The sequence below is a fragment of the Triturus cristatus genome, chromosome 2_2 (genome assembly GCF_964204655.1).
Source record: "Triturus cristatus chromosome 2_2, aTriCri1.1, whole genome shotgun sequence".
In the NCBI taxonomy this organism is placed as follows: Eukaryota; Metazoa; Chordata; class Amphibia; order Caudata; family Salamandridae; genus Triturus; species Triturus cristatus.
Window position 1 is genome coordinate 1012727121 of NC_140582.1, and position 21796 is coordinate 1012748916.

Consider the following 21796-nt stretch of genomic DNA (forward strand, 5'->3'; position numbering starts at 1 on the left):
AAAGAATTGGTCTCTCGTTGGTCGTTTGGACAACAGCAGCAGGTCAGGGTACAACCACTGTCTTGGTGCCATTAGAATCACTGATGCACGAGGTTTGCAAACTTCAGAATCCCCATTGGTACCAGTATGATTAGAGAAAGGTGCAGAGCAATTTTTTGACGAGTTCATCGAAAAATCACTTCCAAACTATCATGGCTCCAGGATTCTGGACACAAATTGTTGCCACTTTTTTGTTTTGCAATGTTGTAAAGTGGTCTGTTGATGGAAAACCCAATCTGCGCAAATGTGCTCTAGGTGTACTTTCTGTGGTGATTGGTTATACGTATGTGAAAATAAGCGCTTTGCAAGTCTATTGTGCACCCACTTGTCAGAAGTTATTTTTCCACTCTTCCAGATGAGATTCTGCGAATCTCACTACAGTGAGAAAAACCAAAGTGTGGGCATGGTGAGAAGCAGGGTATTAAAGGGTCACTGGTGGATGTAGGTCTTCCACAGGTGTTTGAAGAACAAACTGGAGTTGAATTGCCTTTGTCAGACTGTCTTTAGCATTGAAATCTCTGGCCTTACTGCTGATGTTTCTGCTGCTGATATGGCCCCACCGGGACTGAACCTTCCATGGGTATTAGAGGCAATCAATAGTTTTGAAATTAGGTCTGAAAATCCTCTTTTTTTAATCGTGGCCTTCCATCCATCATGTTTCTCAAATAAAGAGGAACTTGAAAAGAGGGAGAGTTAAGATCTTGAGGTCGGCATCCAGCTTGAGTGGTCAGACGCAGCCAGTAATAGCTCCGTAATGTCACTCCATGAAAGTACCCAGTTTTTATCATCTACTGATGGCTTGGCTGGATAGCAAGGAACTTTCTCTGACCAAGTCTTCAAAATATTGTTGACAATGACAAGGGATATCCACAAAGAACTCCATCACTTCCCAGGACTCCTTATCAAGGTGTCCCAGGACATGATAAGATGCCGTGCCACACATTTTTCTTCTGTGTTGCCAGTTCTCTTTCTCTCCTTGTCAGGGGAGTTGGACTTCAAGGAGATGCATGTCTACCCAGACTAAGGTCTCAATCAACAAAAATAATTTTGATCAAAATTTTTTAAAAATATACGAATCCTGAAACATCACAGTTTGGCAGCCTTCACTCTGGCAGAAATAAGGAATTCCTCCAGTGCAAGTTATACGAGTCCCGGAACAAGTGGAAAAGAGGTCCTGGCAAAGCAGTCTGTTGTAGAGTTTTCATTATGATGGATATTGCTCCTTGAGCTGTTTCCACAGCGATGTTCAACTTTAAAGAACTTCCAATCATGACATCCTGGGATGCGAGGATCTGTACCAACAAGAAGACCTGTGAAGGAGATGCTGCAGGAGGAGCTAGTGTGTGAGGACTTGGTGTACGAGTTACTTACCTTCGGTAACAATGTATCAGGTAGAGGCGATTCTGGCCGCAGATTCCTTCACGTAGAATTATCCCCAGGCGCGAGACTGGATCGGGAAACTTTTTGCCACAGCATCCCTGCGCGCCGGGGGCGGGGCGTCATCACGCGACTCCGCCCGGGCGTCATCCGCGTACGTGACGTCAGCGAGGTCACATAAGACCCGCCCCGGCGTGCCCACGTCAGTTTTCTTCGGAGAACTTTTCGCACCACAACACGGAATCACCAGATAAACTGTGGGAGCATTGGAACAGTGTGAGAAGAGCAGAAAAATTGGAAAGAAACAGTGACTAACACCACCACCAGGGTAGTGCCAACACAGCAGACCCCAAGGGCAGGGACAGAAGAAGAACATGCAGAAACCTGCACAGCCACCCTGCCCGCACATGGACAACCTCCCATCCCTGTGCCCCGAATGTAAAAACAGGCAAAAAGTCATGGCACATGTAGGAAGCACTCCCCCCTCCCCTCTCATCCTGAGCAAGGAAGAGAGACCAGTCCCAAGACGGACAGGGACAACAACCACCAATCCACCCCAACCTAGAGGGCAACCACCCACAAGAACAAGGGCAAGACATGGCCAGAGAACCCTCAAACCAGAGGACCGCAATGGAAGGAAGGGAGGGGAGGGAGGACGAGGATAGAAGCAATCCACCCCCAAACCTGGAGTACCCAGAGCAGCAGGGCACCAGCGCACTGAAACCACATCCTCCAAAGAACCAAGGGAAGAATGAACCGCCCCAGACGGAGTCACCCGTCAAGAACAAGGAAGGCACTCACAGGAGAGACAGCCCTCCACCGGGAGGCGAGTACTGAAGACCAACCCAAGGGTCCTCGCAGAATAGGGAAGGAAGGGCGGGCCGTGAAGGAATCTGCGGCTAGAATCTTCTTTACCAGCTACATCGTTACCGAAGGTAAGTAACTCGTACATCTGATAGACTACTAGCCGCAGATTCCTTCACGTAGAATAGATACCCTAGCAATACCCCCTGGGAAGGAGGGTCTGCGAAAGGACCCTCACCAGCCAATGCAGAACGGAGGGCCCCACAGGGGACCAGATCTGTGTACCAGGTAGAACCTTGCCCCTGCCAGGCCAAGGGAACCCCCACAAGCAGAACCCCACCGACCCCAAGGGGATGTAGAAGAGAAAGAAGGCTGAAGAGGCTTCTAAAGTCACAGCAGAGGAACCAAGGGCAAGGGCTGAGAGAGAGGCCGAAGCACCTCACTCCCCCACAAGGCAGCATAGCTTCCGTCGAATGCCAAGACAGGAAGATGGAAGAAGAAGCCTAGAGAGCCCAAGGAAACTAGGGAGAAGAAGGCGAGCCCACTCCAGATGGAGAGCAGCCTGTCAGCCAGAACAATGCCGGAAGTCAAGGCCAGAAGCAAGAATAACAGTCCGAGGCCCCAGGAAGACCAAGTAGGCAACGCCTGGCAAGGGACATCCCAGACCGCAGAACGGAAGCAGGGAGAGGAGGAGAGGCCCGGGGCCACCACCATGAGCACACGTCCTCAGGAAGCAAAAGCAACCTACGTAAACACCAAGGAGAACAGGTACCCGAAGGCGACCAGAACCCTCCAGCAGAGCACAAGCCATATGACAGCTACCATAACCTCACATAGTGCACGTGAAGTTCCAATATATGAGAACCCTCTTTGGAAGAAGTTCCGCAGCAGAGGAAGAAACAAAAGAACCACGGGGAAAAAAACATCCCAGCTACAGGCTTGACAGCAGCCCAAGCAAAGCAGAAGGCCCATCTCAGGGCCAAGTCTGCGCAACAACTCCTGCAGAACTCAGACAACAAGGGGCCGTCCAGCAGCCAACAATGCCAAAGTCCCAAGGAAGGATGTAAACTGCCAGAAAAACATACTCCACAACCATAACCGCCAGCCTAAGAAGGCCTAAAAGCAACCCTAACTCAGAAGTCACTGAGGAGGGGACGGAGGAGGACAGAGCCCTGCCAAGAGCCTCTGGACGGCGGAGTCGGCCGGGGCATCAAACAACAGACTGTCATCAAATGGGAGATCAATGAGCCTCTCCCGAATATTTTCGGGGATGACGCCGTCCCGAAGCAAAGCATGGCGACGGAGAGCGACTGAGGAAGCCATGGCCCGGCCCAGCGCCTCAGACGTCTAGAACGGAGCGGAAAAATAAACGCCGCAAGTTCCCGGCCATCCAACACATGGTGCTGCAAATCCACCTGAGCAGACTCCTGGGACACTGCAGACCCCAGAGACTCGGCCGAGTCCCACAAACAGGAGGAGGCCCTAGCCAGCACACACAAGGTGTTAAGAGCCCGCAGGGCCGCGCTGGTCGAGGCGAAAATGTTGCGTCCCCAAGTGTCCAGCCAGCGGGTGTCCCTGGACGGCGGAGCCAACAGGGGCGGCAGGGAGGGAAAAGCAGTCTGCAGAAGGGGACTGGCGGCTGAGAGGTGAATGGACAGGCACGCCGGGTCACGCGGTGTCGGAAGGTGGCGATGCAGAAGATGAGGAGGCACCGGGTCCCCAGAGGCAGGACGCCTCCAAGCCCCTGTCAAGGCAGAAAGGAGCGAACCTTCAAAGGGAAGCAAGATTTCCCTCACACCAGAGCCCTGGTGGAGGACCTCCAACAGATGGTCCGCCGGAAAGTGAGCAACCGGGTCACCCATGCGTAGGATGCCCACAGCAGTGAACACCGCGTGAGTGAAGGCCGCACCCGCATCCGTAGGGCCCCGCGGTTGAGAAAGCAACTCCTCTGTGGGCGACGGCTGCAAACTAAGGCGGCCATCCCCGAGGCCAAGCGGGGCGGGCAAGGGCCAGACCTGGAAATCAGGAGGTGCCGAAGAATGAGGGACCTGCCGCTCCTCCGGCGGACACCCCTGCCGCAGAAAGGGCAGGGAGCCACCCTTCGACGCCGGTGAAAAAGACACCACATGGCGACCAGTCTACGGGGAGGACGACACCAAAATGCAGCCTGCCTCCGGAGAAGGAGCGTCCGAAGACTAATCCACCATACGACCCCTCTGCGGAGCCGTGGAGTTCGACGCTTGAAGCAGGACACAGGCGTCATTCGGCGTCGGCGGGCAAGAGACCTCCAAGTCACCCTGCACCGGAGACCAGAGCGGAGACGGGAGTAGAGCTGGAGCCGCACTGGCCCCAGAGCGGCGCCGGCCCGACCCCTGCCGAGGCAACCACCTGCTTGCGGGAATTGGATGGGCTTGGGGAGGGACCCAAAGCCCTCCGCTGGCCGCGGCCCAGAAGAAGGCAAAGGTCGCCCGGCAACCCCTGTGGCGGCATCAGGGACGATGCAACCTCCGACTCGCCCTCCAACGAGGCAGCCGCCTGTGAGGAGGTACTAGAGGGGTCCGGAGAAGGACGAGGGGAAATAGTGTGCGAGGTAGGGTGCTGCCACTGGGAAGCTCTGCCTATGTTAAAGGCATTTGCCTCACAGACGCTATGGATATCGGATGCAAGATTACCTTTGGATGTCGATTTAAGGATCTCAGTAGGGTCTTATCCCATATAATAAAGCTTGCAGTCCCCATATTCTAATGCTGGTTCCTTAAGTGTCAGCCTCAATCTTTTTTGGGTTTGTGGCGACACAGATGATATCAATAATTTCAAAGTCTATCTTGCCGTTGTGAATTGGCGATTTCAGTGCCAGAGAGTGATGAAGCAATGCTGAATGGACTGTCCGCACGGATGTTGAAGGAGATCTTAGTCATACTTTTAAGTGTCTTGGCAATGAAGATTTTAAAGAGCAGTGGCAGTGTCTACGAGTCGATGTCCAGCTAACCTTCAACAGCTAGCACGCCTGGCCTGAGGCCTTAGAAACACAACAGGAGTTGGTGAGAATGTTGTTGCCTATTTAATGTGTCTTAAGGTATTCCCCTGTGGAAGTGTTTGAACGATGAGGAGTCTGGAGAGGCTGCATAACTGGAGGACTTCATTGTTTTTCTTCCTCCTCTGCTTACCCCTTGCCCTCAGGCATTCCAGTATGCCACTCCGTGTAATGCCTACATAATCTTTAAAATTATTCTGGCTAAATTTCTCTAAAAAAGAGACATGTTTAACATCCAATGCGTTCTAGGATTCTTTGCAGACAAGTCGGAAAAAATAAATGACAGATTGTCAGTACCCAGCATCATAGGAAGTGCTTCTAAAGCTGTCTCAATGTAGGTCCATGGGCACATTATTAGACATGCATCCAACAGTTTAGGCTCTAGATGTTGCAATGCAGTTTTGAGAAATTATTATTTGGAGCGTGGCTGTCTAAATTTTAGAAACTTCTTGCATAGGATAGACTCCTGAGGAGTGATTCATAACATACAAACATTTAGGATTTTACATCTCCCCTATTAAAATATGGGCAAATATATTGATGCACATTGATCTGGAATCCATGCTCACAGCAGGAAATTATCTTATGTTTATGACTTACAAGAAGATACTACAAGACAGAACCATGCCTGCCTAGACAATGTTGGTATTTGTTAACCATCTGCAGAATGCACAGAACTGGGACAAAAGCTATACAAATTACACATAACAGATCTACAAATCTTTATCATGTGACCAAAGCGGTTGGTACCTTGAAGCACATGTGACACAATTATGGCTTTCACTTGAATCCAATAATCATATCTGTGCAGAAAAAATGCCTAGTAGAATTTGAGGTAATGTCAACTTGGAAATTAAAGCTGAATGTTTCAGCTGATTCAATGAAGTTCACTGAATGCTTTGACTGCCTGTTTATAGATATTTATTTCCTCCCCATCGTTTATTCAGAAAGAAAAAGCACTTCAGATTGGCACATGAAGATCTTACACACACTGGACCACATATAGTGCTTAAATAGCCTTCAATGCCAATCTGCCTGCCCATTATTTTTGGTAGATGTAGAAACCTGGACTTCTTTGCAGATGTCCCCCCATTTTTGCTCCCATTTGAACTGCTAAATGCTGTTTTTTCAACTCAGACAGTGAATTGAAGTCTGCTAACCAGGCATAAATGTCAGTGTTCTTTCCCTTAAAAACGAAATGTCTAATTGTAGCCCATTTGGCAAGGTCTTTAGCACCCTTCTAAGTCCCTAGTAAATGGTATCGAGAGCCTGGGTACTAAAAAAGATGCCTAAGGGCTGCAGCATGTCTCATGCCACCCTAAAGGACCAATAAAAAAAAATCACAAGCAGACTTCTACTGCAGAATACGTGAATGGGTGGAAGCACTACAGAAAACACAACATTGCACACTGCCTGTGTGCAATGCCAAAGTACACTGAAGGTACTATATGTAAGTCACGCCTACAGCAGGTGTTAGGAGCCTTAAGGTAGGGCGCATTATAGCATGAGCAGATATGCCCCTATGATGTATAGTTCCATTACTAGACATTGCAAGTTAACAGGGAAGCCATCTTAAGTATATGTAATAGACACTGGTCACGAGCTCCCCAACTACATAATGGCTTCACTGTAAATAATGGTGCTTGGTATCAAAAAGCTTTTCTTAATAAATCCACACTGATGACAGTGTTGGATTTATTATGACATGCACTCAGAGGACACCTTTGAGGTCCTCTAGTGTGCTGGCTGACTAGTTTCAACCAGACTGCCACCACAGACCCCCTGGAGGTGACAGCCTGCACTCTCAGAGGACAGGAAGGAGTAGTTTCTTACCTGTAACTCCAGTTCTGTAGTAGGGGCATCTCTGTTATAGTCATAATCTGTGAATAGTCCCGCCCATGTGCGTGGACCCCAGAGCAATAGAAATAGTCTCTTAAGTTGTCCTCTTCTGCAGTCCTGCATAGACACTTAAGAGAAAATCAAAGACAAATAATGCAGCCTGACATTAACAAGGCTACACTGGCCAGCACTTCAATCTGAAGTGACAAAAAAGATAGCCAAATATTTAAATTTACACATTTTGCTATGTTTCACACCAAGAGAAACTCCCCTTCACAAAAATCCTTTGTCATGATGGAGAGGAAGGGTTGGACAGACAAGCCCCATATGCTGCCATATGTGTCTGGAAAAGGGATACCGTGCCTTTAAGGAACCCTCTAAAGACCCTCGGTATCCCATGATGCACAGCTAAAGGCAAGTTACTTTCAGTTCCTTTTGAAGGTGTATAAAGCCAGGCCTGTAGCATTCATTATGTCATCGTTTCATCCACCGGGGAGGAGGGCGGGTCGCTTATGACTATAACAGAGATACCCCTACTACAGAACTGGAGTTACAGGTAAGAAACTACTCCTTCTGTAGTAGGGGATCTCTGTGTATAGTCATAATCTGTGACTAGAATGGCAAGCCCATCCCAAACAATCCAAACCCAGCGGTGGAAGAAACATAGAATCACTACTGTGCAAATAAATTACTCAGCGAAGCCTGCCCAACCTGCGCATCTGCCCTGGCATCAGAGTCCAAGCAGTAATGCTTAGCAAAGGTATGGACGGACTTCCAAGTGACAGCCCTACAGATGTCTGCAATGGAAACATTACACAGCAAAGCCGCAGTAGCCGCTTTGCCCCTGGTAGAGTGAGTCTTAGGCTTACCCCCTAGAGTCTTGTTAGCTTTCTGGTAACAAAATTGGATACAGGACACAATCCACCTAGAAATGGACAGTTTAGAGGTGGCAAGACCAGTCCTGACCGAACCATAATTAACAAATAACCGATCTACATATCTACTTGGTCTTATCTAAGTAGAATTTTAATACCCGTCTCACATCAAGTGAATGAAGGGACCTTTCCGCCGGAGAGGAAGGATGTGAAAAACCGTCGGTAAAGTGATCGTTTGATTGACATGGAAATCAGATATCACCTTAGGGAGAAACTTCGGGTGAGTCCTCATGACAACCTTAGATGCATTAAACACAGTATAGGGCTCTTGGCAACACAGGGCCTGGATCTCACTCACCCTGCGTGCCGATGTTATAGCTACAAGGAAAGCTGCCTTCCAGGATAAATGCTGTAAAGAAGCCTTACGAATAGGTCAAAAGGCTCCTTCATCAATCTAGACAGCACCACATTAAGTTCCGACGGAGGCGAAGGACGCCTAATGGGAGGAAACACCTTCCTCAGACCTTTCAGAAAATCTTTGATGACAGGGATTTGAAAAAAGGAAGTTTGTGAAGGGCATTTCCTATACGCAGTTAAAGCTGCGAGGTGAACCGTAATAGAATGAAAATTAAGAACAGATTGAGCTAAATGCAGCAAGTACGGAAGGATGACATCCTCCTTGCAGGATGTAGGATCAGCATCTATAGAGGCGAACCAAAAGCAGAATCTCTTCCATTTGTATGCGTAGGAAGTCCTCATAGACGGTCTCTTTGCCTCTTTTAGTATCTCCATGCAGCTCTCTGGAAGATTTAAATGTCCATACTGCACTAGTTCAGGAGCCATGCTGCCAAACTTAACGACGGGAGGTTGGGATGCACCATCTGCCCTCCGAACTTAGTGAGAAGGTCTGGCCGACATGGAAGCCGAAGATGCGGCAGGCGAGACCGGTGTAGTAGGTCGGTGAACCACCACTGCCGAGGCCATTCCGGAGCAATGAGGATCATTCTGGCACGTGACTGGGACAGCTTGATCAACACTGTTGGGATCAGGGGAATGGGTGGAAAAGCGTAGAGAAACTGTTCGATCAGTTGATTCACAGTGCATTCCCCAGCGTCCCCGGTTGGTAAAACCTGGAGGCGAAGTCTCGGCATTTGCCGTTTTCTGCGGTGGCGAACAGATCAATGTCTGAAGTGCCCCATCTTGCGAAGATGTCTAACACCTCGTCGTTTAAGACCCACTCATGGTTTTCTTGAACGAGCCTGCTGAGAGAGTCTACCTGAGCATTCTGCACACCTGGCAGATGAGTCGACGTTCTAGTCAGTCCCCTGGCCAATAGCCATTTCCAGATCGCTTGCGCTTCCAGAGACAGTGTGCGCGATCTTGAGCCCCCCTGCTTGTTGAGGTAATACATCGTTGTTGTGTTGTGCGTCTGTACAAGCAGGGAATTGGTCCGAAAGGACGGGTGGAAGGCTTTCAGCGCCAGATGAACAGCTCTGAGTTCCAGAAAATTGATGTGATACGTGGATTCTGTCTGAGACCACGTGCCTTGGATCTGAAGGTGGTCCGAATGCGCTCCCCAGCCCTGGAGAGACGCACCTGTCACAATGGTCTGAGTCGGTATCTCCTTGTGGAATGGAATCCCTTTGAGGAGATTCTCCGGTGAACATCACCATTCCAGGGATTGTAGAGCGTGTTGAGACAGTTGGATCCTGTCCTCCCAGCTCCCTCGTCTCTTGTCCCACCGATCCTCCAGACATTCCTGCAACTGCCTCATGTGAAGGCGTGCATGTGGAGTGAGAAGGATACAAGAGTCCATCGACCCGAGGAGAGAGGACACCGTCCTCACCGTCGGTGATGGAACGGACATGAGTCTGAGCTTTCCGAAGGATCGATAAGCGTTGCTCCTCCGAAGGGGACACGCTTGCCTTGAGAGTATTGATGGAGGCTCCCAAGTAATGCAGACACTGAACAGGAGTCAGGACAGATTTGGATATGTTGATGTGCAGACCCAATTGGTTCAACAGAGCAGCCGTCCAGTTGAAATGTAGCTGCGCCTCCTGAAACGTGGATGCATTGATCAGCCAGTCATCCAGATACGGGTAAACAAACACCTTGTTCTTTCTCAGGTGCGCTGCCACCACCGCCATGCACTTTGAAAAAGTCCTGGGAGCAGACTTCAGGCCGAACGGAAGTACTGTATACTGATAGCGGTTGGTGCCGACCAGGAAACGCAGGAACCTCCGATGCTTCTGGGCAATGGGGACATGGAACTACACGTCCTGCAGATATATGGCGCAGAGCCAGTCTCCTCGATGCAGCGGAGGATAAATCTTGTGCAGGGACAGCATACGGAACTTTTCCCTGCGAATCCATTAGTTTGCTTGCCGCAAATCCAGAATGGGCCTGAACTCGTTTTTGTCCTTTTTCCGCACAAGAAAGAACCTTGAGTATAGACCCTTTCCTCTCAGAGATGGAGGAACAAGCTCTATCGCCCATTTTCTTAACAGGGTATCGGTCTCCGCTTGGAGTTTGCGTAGCAGGTATTGTGAGCGAACTGGTGGAATAGCTGGAGGAGGGCTGGTAAAGCGTAGACTGTATCCATTGCACACAATATTCAGCACCCACTTGTCCGGAGTAATTTGTCTCCACTCTGCCAGGTAGTTCTGAATGCTTCCCCCCCACCGGAGTGGGTAACAGAAGAGGGGAAAGTAATCCCTCAGGGCTTAGACCCAGCCGGGCCCTTGTTCCCTGATGTGGACTGTTGGTTGACTCTGCCCCTTTGACGTCTCTGAAAAGGCTGCCGCTGAAACTGCTGCTGCTGTCCAGCCTGACGACCCTGCGCGCGTTGGAACCGCTGGGAAGAATAGCGACGTTGGTAAGGGCGGAAAGTTTTACGCTGTTCTTTGGGCTTCTCCAAGCCAACAGCCTTGAGTGTCTCAACTTCTGCGTTCATGAGAGCCATTTCCTCGTCTGCATGGGCACCGAGGAGTGTGGAACCCAAAAAGGGCAGATTAGCAATTTTCTGCTGTGCTTCCGGTTTCAGGGAGGTAAGCATCAACCAGGAGTGCCGTGACAGTATTCTTGGGCTGCCAAGAGAGGTGTCTGCTGCCGCACTGATGATCTGAAGTGACACCGTCATGCCCTCATTGAGAATCTCCTGAAAGTCCTCACGCTTGTCCCTAGGGAGGAGTTCAAGAAATTGCTGGAGAGACTCCCAAAAGTAGCGGTCATAGCGGCCCAAGAGGGCAGTCGAGCTTGCTGCCTTCATGGAAGTGGCTGCTGTTCTGCAGACCTTCCTCCCCGCCAAATCCAGTCTGCGGCTTTCTTTGTCCGGTGGTACAGTGGACGATGGAGCCGTAGAGTGCTGTTTCTTAGCCACCACCACTATAACCGAATCCGGAGGAGGATCCGTTCGCAGGAATGCGGGGTCAGAGTCCGGGGGCCTGTACTTCTTTTGAAGCCGTGATGGAGCCGACTTCACAGAGGCAGGCGTCAGGAACAGTTCCATAGCCGGATCCTCCAAACCGGGCACTAGAGGAAGCAGGACGAGAGAGTTGCTTCCGTTGTAGCGTCTCGAAGATGACTGAGATGGACGGGGCAGGCACAGCCAGTGTGATCCCCAGTTTAGCCGCTCCTCTAAACAGCACGTCTTGAAACGTGGCGATGTCATCGACCGGTAAAACCCTCGTAGGAGGAGAGTGACAAGGTTAGCGAGTATCTTCAAACACTAGAAGAATCCGTGTCCCAAGTGTACCTGGAGCGTGACCTCTCGCGGCGGTGATGTCGAGACCTGGTAGAAGATCTGTGCCGGCTACGAGACTGATGCCCCGATCGGGAGCGATATCTCGGCCTTCTAGGCATAGACGGAAGAGGGTGCTCTAGAGGCAGTATTCCCTGATGGAGAACGCCGGTGCCGCCTAGACCTAGGACTGTCAGATGTGGAAATGCTGACCACAGAGTGTGACAGGCTTCTCGAAGAGGACCTCCTGCTCGACGTCAACTTTCTGCTCGATGGCAAAGATCTCCCTCGACGGCGACCTGCGCGTCGTCGGCGAAGTCGCCTCGACGGAGAGCGCCGATGTCTTCAGGACTCAGATCGACGGCGAGCGCCGATGTCTTCAGGACTCAGATCGACGACGCGTCGACGACCTCGACCGAGGTCTCGACATCCTTCCCCCTCGACGCCGAAGCCGTTTAGACCCAGAGCCCTGGGTCGACAGGGAGCATATTGTCGTCATACCTTTCGACGTCGATGTCCTAGCCGTCGACCGAGACCGGTGCCGTTTCTGGGCCTTCTGGTGACTGGGGAGCCCCCCAGAGGCCGAAGCATGGGAAGTGGAAGATGAAAGGTTCCCTCCATGCCCCGAGCCCCACCTGCATCCTGATGTCTTCTCTGCTCCAGGCCTTGAAGACGAATCTTCTCCCTGTCACGCAGGGTCCTCCTGGAGAATGACTTGCAGATGAGACAGGAGTCAGGAACATGAGAAGATGGAAGACAGAGTATGCAAACCCTGTGGGAGTCTGACTTGGCCTTCTTCCTGCCACACTCAGGGCACTTGTCAAATAGAGCTGGCATTTTGACAAAAAGGAAGCGACTTATCTGGCCAAAAAGGACAGCAAATGGAAGATAAAGGCCCCAGACGTCGAATTAAACACTAAAACTATCAAAAAAGCCCCAAAAATTGAAGAAATACCAATGAAGGTAGAGCTCAATGCTCCAGGGTCCTGCTAGCAGGAGCCAGAAAAAAGAACTGAAAGTAACTTGCCTTTGGTTGTGCATCATGGGATACCGAGGGTCTCTAGAGGGTTCCTTAAAGGCACGGTATCCCTTTCCAGACACATAATGGCAGCCTATGGGGCTTGTCTGTCCAACCCTTCCTCTCTATCATGACCAAGGATTTTTGTGAAGGGGAGTTTTTTCTTGGTGTGAAAATTAGCAAAATGTGTAAATTTAAATATTATTTGGCTATCTTTTTTGTCACTTCAGGATGAAGTGCTGGCCAGTGTAGCCTTGTTAATGTCAGGCTGCATTATTTGTCTTTGATGTTCTCTTAAGTGTCTATGCAGGACTGCAGAAGAGGACAACTTAAGAGACTATTTCTATTGCTTCGGGGTCCACACACATGGGCGGGACTATACATGATCCCCTACTACAGAACAATGCCTGTTCAAGAGGAAGGTGTTCAAATCTCCTTTAGCAGGATGGCTAGTTAATTAGCATACCAAGGCCAGAGGCTTCAAAACCTCTGCCGCTTTTGATATTCGACCCCAGCATTCCCCAGACTTGGGAGATAACAATCCGCACCCCCCCCACCCACCCTGGAGCCCATTTGGCACCTGAGCTGGCAGAAAAATTAGCTAGTCAGGTGGGGTGTCACACTTGCAGGCTGACCACACCCTGAAGGGGGGCAGCCTGAAGTGGACAGTCAACGAAGGTTTCACCATCTTGTTTTCACGACATCCAGTTCTGATTTTGCGGAGGCCATAGTACCGAGTCCATGTTGGTAGAGGCAACAGAGGAAATTAGAGCAACTCTGGACAGGAGAGGAAACGCAGCCCTTGTCCTAATGGATCTTTCGGTGGCCTTCGATACGGTCAACCTTACTTTGTGTTGGCAGTTGGAGAGCTCACTTCTAGACTCTACTCTCTGCCCTCAGGAGTTCCACAGGGCTCATTGTTGAGCCCCATGATGTTTAACCTGTATGTTACGCCACTGGCCATGCTTATAAAATATTTTGGTCTACCTCTGGCATCGTATGCTGACGAAACGCAAAATTGTTGTGTCACTTTTCAAAGAGGAGGCCAATTGCGGTGATACTTTGAGAAATTGTAGGAGTGCTGCTGGTAAATGGACAGATGGTAATTTCTTGAAATTAGATTCATCTAAGGTGGAGGTCAATACATTTGTGAATAATCCATCTTTCTGGTCTCCGGTCCAGTGGCCACCAGAAATAGGTTCACTCCCTACCCTGGTACCAAAAGTCAGAATCTGGGAGTGATGCTATATAATGATCTGACGTTTAAAGAACAAGTCAACAAGGTCACCTCTGCTTCCTATTATTCTCTAAAAAATGATCAAGAAAATTGAGAAATACTCTCCTTTTGAGCTCTTAAAGACAGTGGCTATTTCCCTTGTATTGACAAGACTTGATTACTGCAATAGTCTACATCTAAATCTCCCGAAAGGCCCACTGAAGAAGCTTAAGACTGTGCAAAACTCAGCGGCGCGCTTTCTTCTAAAGATCCCTAAATTTCAATCTGGAAAAAGGGCCATCAATAAACTTCACTGTCTGGCTGTTAGGTAACGCATTGTCTTTAAGGCTTTGAGTGTGACCTACACATGCTTTGTCCCTCGTATTTCAAGAAGAATTTGAGGTGATATGCACCCAGTAGGAGACACTGATCTAGTTCAGCCAAGAATTTGGTGGTGCCAAGCTTTCAACAGACCACCTGGGGCGTCAGAAGCTTCTTCAGGTACACAGTCCTACTCTGGAATAGCATGCTTTTGACTTTAAAATAGCTCCCTCTGCTTTTAGAATGTCCTTGAAAACATAGCTTTTCGTACAGAAATAGATCCGCGGAGTTTTCTCTAGTCCCGCTTAGTGCCAAGACGTCTCCAGGCATTCGTTTGGGCTCAATAAATTCTCTTTCATCCAATGTTTTTGGTCAAACTAGGAAATGTGGGTCAGGGTTATGCCTACTCCCACAGGAAGTTGTCATTTAGGAGGTGTAATGATCGCTGGGGTAGGTACACCATTGAATACTACCTTGCACTCTCCTTAACACCCCTAAATTGAGTTTTTGTGTGTGTTCCTGACACCAGGAACTCAGATTCGACTTCCTGGGAACTATAGAGGATAAAAAAATAGCTGTGACTGCAAGAAGAAAGAACTGACCACAAACTATGAGCAAAACCCTGCCTAACTGCTGGAACCTTGACAATTGCAAAGACCCGACTAGTCCAGAAGCTGTGCATCCACTCCAAGGCTGGAAGGACAGCCCAGCACTTCGGCAACCAGTTAGCATCTCCCTTAAAGTGGAGAAGCCACTTCCCTGCAGGCACCGACCGCATACATCCGGTACAATGAACTGCTGACTGCCAGGTCCACTGACCCAGCTGCAACCCAGGAAGACGTCACCATGCTCTAGGAGGTCAGATCTGTCTCCCAACCGAATGTGGAGACGTCAGGCCCTCCAGGAGCGCTGCACGGCACCAATACCTGGAGTACCGGAGCATTTGCCGCAATCAAGGCTTGTTGTGTCTCTAGTCCAGACACCACCGCAGTAAACACCAACCTACACACGGAGGGACGACTGAGCAGACAAAGCTGACCCCAAGAGCAACCCTGCTGTCTGTTTTTTTTCTCTCTCTGCAGGCGCCTACAACACCTGGGAACAGCTGATCAAAACCATGTGCACCCGAGGCTTCTGGACCACCAACACAGACTGTCCCCCCCTTACTCCCAAGACCCTGGCGAACTTAGCCCCCCCGTTGGGATCTCTCAAACCCTTCCCCAAGTCCTCCTCTGCAACCTGTTTCTAGGTGGCCACCCTCTTTGCTAACGGTGTCGCTCGCGAGGCTACCCAACCCTTCAAGCACCTCTGCACCCTGACACTCCAGGGCAGGTAAACCCGAACTGCTGGTGGTACTTTGGACCTTGGCCCCCTAGCACCTTAAGTTCTAAAGGGGACCTCCGAAATACGACTGCAAGTACCTGCATGCATAATATGCCTTTTTTCCATAGGTAAGCATTACAGTGTAAAAATGCATTTCCGCTACAATTTTACTTACCTGTAAAAATTGATATCCTGAAAACTACTTACCCAATTACGAAGATCTTGGAGTTAAATACATAAAAACACCAGTTATTTTTCTAAATTGGTCTTAAGTTTGAGTGTGTCAAATTTATTCTGTGTGTGTTCAACAAATGCTTAGCACTACCCTCTGATAAGCCTTAACTACTTGCCCACATCACCATAAAAGAGAGCATTTGGAATTGATGATTTAAGCCTTGTAAGCCAATGAGGGTCGTCTGGACTTTCTACATAGTGTGCCTCTTTTTGGTACACTACGTAAAAACCCAGCTTCCTTCAGTAGACTAATGTTAGAGGATTCTTTGCATTTGTCTGCCCTCTGCCTACTGAATTCCCGATGAATGCTCCTCAGGAGTAAGAATTGTCTGCTGCAACAAGCACTGTGAGGACTGGACCTGTGAAAGTAATCCTAAATCAGGCTAAGGTTGGAGAACATTGAAGAACAGAAAACGGCACAAAAGCTACGGTTAGAAGTCAAGTAGCCAGATGAAAAAAAAACAGGCAAGGTAGGGAAGTTTTGACGCATCATAGGGTGCAGGAGGGGATGGATGTAACAAGATGGCGATAAGACCTTCAAGGTAAGCATGAAGTGATGGAATTGTCTCAAACAGACCCCGAGGTACCAAGTGAAAGCATGAGGTCATCATTCCCAACAATTTCATCCCTATTCTAACTGCCACACACAAACCAAAAGAGAAGCCCTGTTCTGAAATGTAGTTGCACCCTTTTCCCATGGTTTTTATAGTGTCAGTCAGTCATAAAATCTTTATTCGGATTTGCATGAATCCATAAAAGCATCAAATAAAAAACATTCAATTTAAAAACATCGCTGCACAAATACTATGATTCGATAAAATATGCATTGTCAGATGGTACCATTATCACGTAGAGTCTTGAGCACAACAGTCTACAGTTTCTACATTAGATTCTTAGACTACAACTTACACAAGAGGGTGATTTAAAATTACAAGTTGATTTCCAAATGGATTTCTAGCTTAAATGTTTTATGCTAACCTGAGGTCTTAGCCCAGGGAGACCGGTTCATATCTCTTCGTGCCAAGCTTTTCCTTACAAAGTTAACTGCCCAAGAAACATCTCCATTTTCAAAGCGCTGTAAATAGCATTGGACCGTCCAGATGAGATATAAAATTCAATTTTCGTAATATAGGTATTAAAAGCTCTCTCCTTGGGGCCTCATATAAAGAGCAAAACATGAAAAAATGGCATGTGTTTTGTGCAGATAGTTGATCACACTACATGATGGTTAATCGTGGGACCAATAATTTTGGGTGGGGAAGGCTACTTAGAAGATGGTGTGCAAAATCTAAACGGGGATAGGTACCGTAGGTAAAAAGCATTTTTCACACAGGTCAAGTATGTTTCTATATTGTTTGTTGTCACCAGTGGGATGTATATTACCAGTGCTGACATTGTGTGTGCTTTCTTTAGCCTATTAGAGCTTTGATTTAAAAATGTGTGTTTTACTATATCCTTCGTATTTACAGTAATAGTGGATGGATTTTCATACAGTTCTTTTATGCCTAACGATTCAAAATATTTCTTTAGGTAGAGCAGCCAGGGAATTTCAACTGACCTTGTTAAGCCTTATAAAGTTTTTCACTCAAACAGGTTGGTAATGAGAACTTGTACCTCATTTCTACCCAAGTAGTTTCAGAATTCCATATTAACCAGATCACAACTTTACTCGTGTTCTTTTTCAACCAGTCTTCTCCAGCAGAGTATTCCATCCATTCACTGGATGGTCAAGGTCGCTTCAGTTCTACCTTGATTAACACTCATAGCAAGTGTAACCAATTATTTATAAGTTATGGTCCTGTTTGACAGGGTTTGGCCACATCTAAGCAAGCCATTGTTTGTTGGATTGTCGCCTGCATATCCATGTGGTACCAATTGGCCCATTTTACTAGGGGTATGCCAACTATCACAATTTAGCTTAAAAGCATCCCTCTTGGGACATATTCAAGGCAGCCACATGGAAATATGTCCATACAAGGGATTACTGTCTCGATTTAAGTCCAAAGCTGACTCCTTAAAGCCACTTTGAGAAAGCTAATTGATTGGTTGCTTCATTTACAAAATACTACTCGTACGTACACTGTGTGGTTGCAGTCTTTATTTTTTCCTCTGCCCAGTAGTCATTGCGATATTACACCCTAGGTTTCTGCTCTATTCAGACATTGACTATCAGTGAACATATTTTGATGAAGAAGAAATGGCTGCTTGTAGTCCCAATTCTGTATCATAGGGATCTTTACTAGGTTCTACAATGCAGATTTAACAATACAAGTAAGTAACCCTTTCTTCTTACAGCTGATTAACATGCAAAATCAATCAAAACCTGAACTTTTACTCTGTAGTTGTCTTGTAACAAGAGAGCAGATCTTTCTCAGGATTTTAGTCCTTGTGAGCAGTTTTATCTGGCAATTTGTCATTAGTCCAGTAGCATGATTATGGAAAATCTTGGCTGAATTTCCTTCAGCCGTGATGGTTGTCTTAAAAATTCTGTAATTGCTGCAATGTCCTTTTCTACCTAGGCTGTCAGCCAGATAGTGTTCTTTGAATGGAAGTACTTCATGATTAGGATGCATTTAAGGTTATTAGGCTTCCTGAAGTTAATATTCAGTAGGATTACTTTTTTCAAAACAGGTAAAGCAGGCCATATCATGGACCGTGGTTGTCATTTATTTTTTTTAATGACTCCTGATGGAAAAAATATACCCAGGATTGCATTGTGATTCCAAGCATGTACATAATGTTAGAAGGCCCATCCTAAATGGAACTGGCCTTCCAGTGCGTTGACGTTCTGTAGCAGAGGGCATTTGAGCCTCTGCTCTTAACCCTAGCTGTTACTCCACCTCTAAATGAGGTGGAGGCACTATAGGTTTAGCAGGCAGGATCCTGTCAAACTTTAAATGAGTCCCTTGTTCTTGGTTTCAATCTGAGCCTGCGGTTGTGACCCAAGGGGCGATGGGCACAGGAGTACATTCATACCTTAAGTACCCCCGTGAGGTGTGAAACCAAAACGCATGTTGATTGGAAATTGTTGGCAGAAAGGAAGCAACACAAGAAACATTTCTTCCACTGATGACTAGTGTGATACAAAGAAAGGGCAGAAGAGAGATGTCCAGGGAGTAGTCTTACCTGGGTTTGTTGTTCGACTCCTCCCTGCGCTGGTGTCCCCTGTTAACAGGAAAAAAGGAGGACCTTTTCAGGACGAACGCCTAATTTTGCTGCACGATTAGGCAGTAGACCTACTGGTTCTCTCCTACAGATTTATAGGGCTAAGTCCATCTCTAAAGCAATTTATGGGAGTGAAATCTGGGAATACACCAATCAGAAGGATTTGCAAATTGTTGAGTGCTTTTTTGAGACTTTTTCAGTGTGTCCCGCAAAGTACCCCAACTTTCTCAGTGCATGAAGAATTGGGAATGGCTTATCTAACCAATATCATTGCCTTTCTGCCACTCCCTCTGGATAAATGTCTGTACCAGGCCTAGGATCCAACTGAGCAAAAAGATTAACAAGGACTGCCTGGCGTTGGATCATTCCCTTTACTTTCCCTGGTTTAAATATATCGGACACTATTATTTGAACTTGGGTAGGGGAGATTTATTTAGGAATCCAGACAGTATCTGCAAGCAGGACCATAAATGGGTGAAAGAACACTTTTTGAAAAGGATGCGGTTGGATAGGGAGGGAGCTGCTTTAATGCAGACTGTTAGTCTAGATGTTCTCTTGAAAACCATGCCTTCTATGGAGCCTTACCTCTTGTATGTTAAAAGTAGGTATGACTGCTTTTTACTCACTAGGTTCCGGCTGGACCTATTGCCCTTCTGTTAGCCTACCCGTGGGGAAATAGGGGTGTTAATCCTACGTCCTGTGGCAGCGACAGTAAGTCTCTGCAAGACCCGTTACATTTTGATGTTTTGTAGCTTCTACAAAGTACCCAGGAAACATTACATTCTCCCCGTACTGAAAAGGGCTAATTTTAAACAGGCTCTCTCCGCACTTCTATACTTGCAAATGCTTTTGGGAGATATCATTCTTAACGTTCTTAGCTTTTTAAAAGTTGCTGTTAGGTTGAGAACCAGCGGTTATTAAACCCCCTGTAGTGCAGGACATTTGCCATCTTTTATATCTTTGTAGGACCTTTTTAACTGTGTAATTATTCTATGTATTTTTGAATTGTTGATATTGAGGATAATTTTGAAGTGTTCTGGCTTATTTTACTTTTATGGTTTTTATTTGCAAGACCTTATAAAGTTTATATTGATTGAGTGAAAGAGGTCTGTGTACTGTGTGATGTTCATGCTCTTTGTCTAAGTGTACCCTGGGTTCCTGCTCACCAGGCACCCAGGGCCTATGTTCTTTCCCTAAAACTGTACCTTGGCAACCCAAATTGGCACATCTCTGGCCACATGCAAGTCCTTGTAAAAGGTACCAAGGGCACTGTGACCACGGAAGGCAGCTGATGGTGCTTTTTGGGGCCATCATTGACCCTGAGGGAACCCTTGTTCTAACCCCAGAAACTCAACCCTCAAGACTGTTTACCTATCTACCACCCGATGACCTCATTTTTCTCCATAGGATTGCATTGACTGTTTTCCTCTGAAAAACCTTTGTGTTGAGGGTGTTTTGGTAACCTAAGTAACTGTGTTTTTTTGCTAAAGTGTTTTACCTATCTTTGTCTAGGAAATGTCCCATTGTGATATCTAGGCATATCACACTGAGTAGAAAAAGTAATCCAAAAAGTACTCTAAAAAGTAAGATGAAAAGTAATCACAGAATTTACAAATACTTACTGTTTTGAAATATTTTACAACCCTTTAACAAAAGTCCTTTTCATCCTGCTTGCTTGTTAAATCAATCTGTCTTGAAAAGTACAATTCTATTTACCCGGACCAGGTCTTGCTTGGTTCTAAAAATAAAATACAACTAAAGAAATATTTTTTATACAAACAATTGGTCTGAGTTCAGTCTTTGAGTGTGTGACATTATTCCTTGCCTAACTGTGTACATTAAATGCTTAACACTACCATGCTCCCCCACACTACAACATATGGCGAGTAAGGTATTATCTACTTATACGTTTGTATGCCTTTTGGGATCCACTGGACTCTGTGAACACTATACCTTACTTTGGTAAACTGTATACAGAGCCAGCTCCCTACAGCAGGTGTGTAGAGGAAGCAGGAAAAAGTGAGTCGCGGGTTTCATTTGAGAAAGTTAAACACATTAATGCAAGAAACATGTTGTTGGATGACAAAAATTGAGCACCTCAACTTGCGTAGTGGAACCAATATGAGGTTATTGAGTGGAGTCCTTATTAGAGTAGATGTGAAAAGTGCTTGGAGACTTGTTAGAATTAGAACTTGAGGCAATACAATAAATAATGGGTGATGTGCTTAGGCTGATGCACAAACCATGTGTGAAAGGATGCTCTGTGATTGTCCCCTTAACTGCTTAGTGGAAGGATAAGTAGTTGATGACTGAAACCAAATGGGCCAAAGCGTTGGTAGTCATTGACTGGCTTTCTCATTTCCTTATTTGAGTTCTGAATCTTTGGCCCAGAAGTGAAACCTCGTGGAATTGAAGTGGCCTAGTAATTAGGGGCATAATCGCGACAGTCTGCTTTCCAGCCAATGCTGATTATGGAACAACAGAGCCAAAGCTCTCTCAAACACTTTTTGATGATCTTACCCCCAGTTGATCGTAGGTTGCAGTGAGTAGGGGCGCTGGAGTTTTACATACTGGGGACTGTTGTTGAATTGGATCGCAGTCATTGAATAGTGACCCTTCTTCTGGTGGGAGTGTATGGGGTAGATGAGCGTCCTGTTTTGCCTGCCTAGGTCTCTCTCCTATAACTCTTCCTCCATTGAGGTCTTGTGATTTGGTTTTAAAAAAAATTATAACTTTTAGCATTACTAATTGGTGTTCAGTGCTCTCCTTTAAAACTGTATAATAGAGATTTTTGTTTCTGAGCTACTGCTGC

General features: G+C 47.2%; 1 protein-coding gene across 2 annotated transcripts in view; it reads left to right on the forward strand.

Moving 5' to 3' along the window:
- Positions 1-21796, forward strand: part of KIAA0232 (KIAA0232 ortholog) — a 467980-nt gene that overhangs the window by 371613 nt on the left and 74571 nt on the right. The window lies entirely within an intron of this gene.